The 2550-nt window shown below is 46.0% G+C and overlaps 1 long non-coding RNA gene across 1 annotated transcript; it reads left to right on the top strand.

The window, feature by feature from the left end:
* Window positions 1–1242: 1242 nt before the first annotated feature.
* Window positions 1243–2029, top strand: LOC147826865 (uncharacterized). Its single transcript, XR_015453348.1, has 2 exons — window positions 1243–1457; window positions 1547–2029. It is a non-coding gene; the product is annotated as an uncharacterized LOC147826865 (long non-coding RNA).
* The last annotated feature ends 521 nt before the right edge of the window (window positions 2030–2550 follow it).

The following is a 2550-nucleotide window of genomic DNA, read 5'->3' as shown; positions in this document are numbered from 1 at the left end:
TTTTTTTGTAATTAAAATGTTCTACATTGAGTGTGGTGATACAGGCTCACTGTATGAATATTGTAAAAACCATTGATCTGTACAAATTGAAAGGGTAAATTGCACGGTATGTGAATTATATCTTGTATTAGTTTGTTTTCTGTTTCTGTAACAAAATACCCGAGGCTAAGTACATTATAAAGAAAAGGTCTATCAACTCACAGTGTTTAAAGCTGAACATCTAGGACCAGGTTGTCCCATCTTTTTGGCCTGGGTCTGGGCTCCATTGGGCTGTGTTGCACAAGGTGGAGAAGCAGAAAGAGAAATGGCCACCAGGGGAAAGGGCCAAGGGCATGGGGTGGCCTTGCTTTCTAACTACTACTCTGGTGAGAACTCAGCAAGCTCCCTCCTTAGGTCACACCCCAACGACCTGACCACCTTGCACGAGACCTGTACCTAGGTATTACAGGGTACGTGTATAAGACTAGCAGGATTACTTGTCGTAACTCTAAACACAGGAGCAGCTCAAATGTTCATCATCAATAGAATGTGTGATAAAAATGTAGCATGATCATATTGTGGAAGATTATTGAGAAAGCAAATAAAGCAGAACTACTTGGGACAAACACGGATGAAGCCAGAAATTTAGTGTTGAGGGAAAGAAACATAATACGAGAAATACAGACAGTATTAATCCGTTCATATAAAATTCAAAACTAGCCTAAAAAGCTAGTGGTGCACGTGGTGATGGTGCACGCCTGTAATCTCAGCACCTGGGAGGCTGAGGCAGTGGGATCGCTGCCAATTTGGGGCCAGCCTGGACTACATAGTGAGTTCAAGGCTATCCTGGACCACATAGCGAGACTGTCTCAAAAAACAAAACAAAACAAAGCAAAAACACAAAACCCAGCCCAAATGGCAGTATGTAAGACTTAGGAGTTTATCAGCAGATGATAGAACAAAAAGAAACACAAGGCTATGATTATCTCAAAAGTTAGAATAGCATTTACACTCCCCTTGTGGGAGAGAGACCTTTAGGGTCTCTGGGACCCTTTTCATGTTCTTCCTTCATACCGGGGCACAGCTGCTACCTTTAAAATTGCTCATTAAATTGTATACTTTTTAGTCTTTTTGATAAGACACAAGAAGAAGCTGAAAGAAAAGCCTAAAACTTTTTTGGAACTAATAAGGGGAGCACTGTGTTACTATTTTAACCCGGGTTTTAATCTATTATTCATGGGAACCTGGAGCAAAGCAGGAAGTATTCAGAGAACTCACCCACAAGCTGGCCCTCCTGGCTGGAAGTTGATAGATTGCGTCATAAACAAAAGTGCTCACTACCTTAGTGCCGGGTGGAGGACTCTGCTTAGCGGAAGCAGGTCCAGGCGGGACTTAGAGGAATCGAGGGAGGTGCATGTCACTTGAGGTCACACTGACCTCGGAAGCTGTGTCGAGGAGGGCAATGGGCTGCCCTGCAGGTGGGAAGCTAGGCGGGATGGACGGAGGCCGTGACCCAGGGAGGCTGCAGAGGACGAAATTTCCCCAGGTGACCACAGTCCATTTCCAGCCCGAGAGTGGAGGACCAGGCTGGGCGACCAGAGCTCCCCGTGAGCCCCGGGGCACAGGGCCTTGTCGTCCCCATTTTCCAAGGATTCACCATCTGGTTGGAAAGGCAAAAGAAAAGTGACGCCCACGACCGGGAGATGGAAATTGTGAATGACGTTGCTTTGATCACAAGTGTATTCGCCGGGAAAATATTTGCAGATGTTGTACCAGAAAAATGTACAAATCGACAAGAAAAGTATAAACGAGTCAACTGGAGTGTGGACAGAGGACCTGCAGGGCAGCTCCAGGCTGAGAAACCCGGCAGCTCTGCTGGGACAGTGGCACAGCACGGGGTTCTCCTCATGGCCTGCTCCACTGGTCTGAAAATAGCCAGTGCTGGTGAGGGTGAAGAGAAATAAGCATTGTTTACTGCTGGGAGGAATGAAAATGATGTTTATTAATTTCTACTTGGTATTCCACTAATTACTAATTACAGTGCAACCTTTCTGATGGTTGGCAATATCAATTTAAAAATTACCCACTTTGACTCAATAATTTGAATACATTTAGAAATGTAGTCCTTGGTTATTCCCTCAAAAGAGAGATAGGTAAGAAATGAGTGACTGCCAGGTGTAGCAATGCATGCCTGTAATCCCAGCACCTGGGAGGCTGAGGCAGGAGGGTTACTGGGCGTTTGAGGCCAGCTTGGGCTGTGTGGTGTGTTCAAGGCCAGCCTGAACTATACAGCCAGACTCTGTCTCAAAAAAGTAAAAATAAATAAAAGGGAAGGAGGCTAGGGATGTAGCTCAGGGCAAAGGCCCTGGATTCAATCCCTAGCACTGAAGAAAAAAAAAAAAAAGGAAAGAATGAAAGAAAGAAAAAGGAAACTGGTGACATTAATCGCTGCTTCCTGCAGGGCCCCAGGAGGACTTGGTACACAGGGCCTCCTGGCAGGGCGGCTGCTGTTCTGGTTGCCTGCATCCCAGACCCCTTTGGGCTGAACTCACAGGACCCCAAGGACACACG

The sequence above is a fragment of the Heterocephalus glaber genome, unplaced genomic scaffold (assembly GCF_053883595.1).
Source record: "Heterocephalus glaber isolate CG9 unplaced genomic scaffold, H.glaber_assembly_v1.0 deba00001460, whole genome shotgun sequence".
NCBI lineage: Eukaryota > Metazoa > Chordata > Mammalia > Rodentia > Bathyergidae > Heterocephalus > Heterocephalus glaber.
This window is presented reverse-complemented; position numbering and strand designations above follow the sequence as displayed.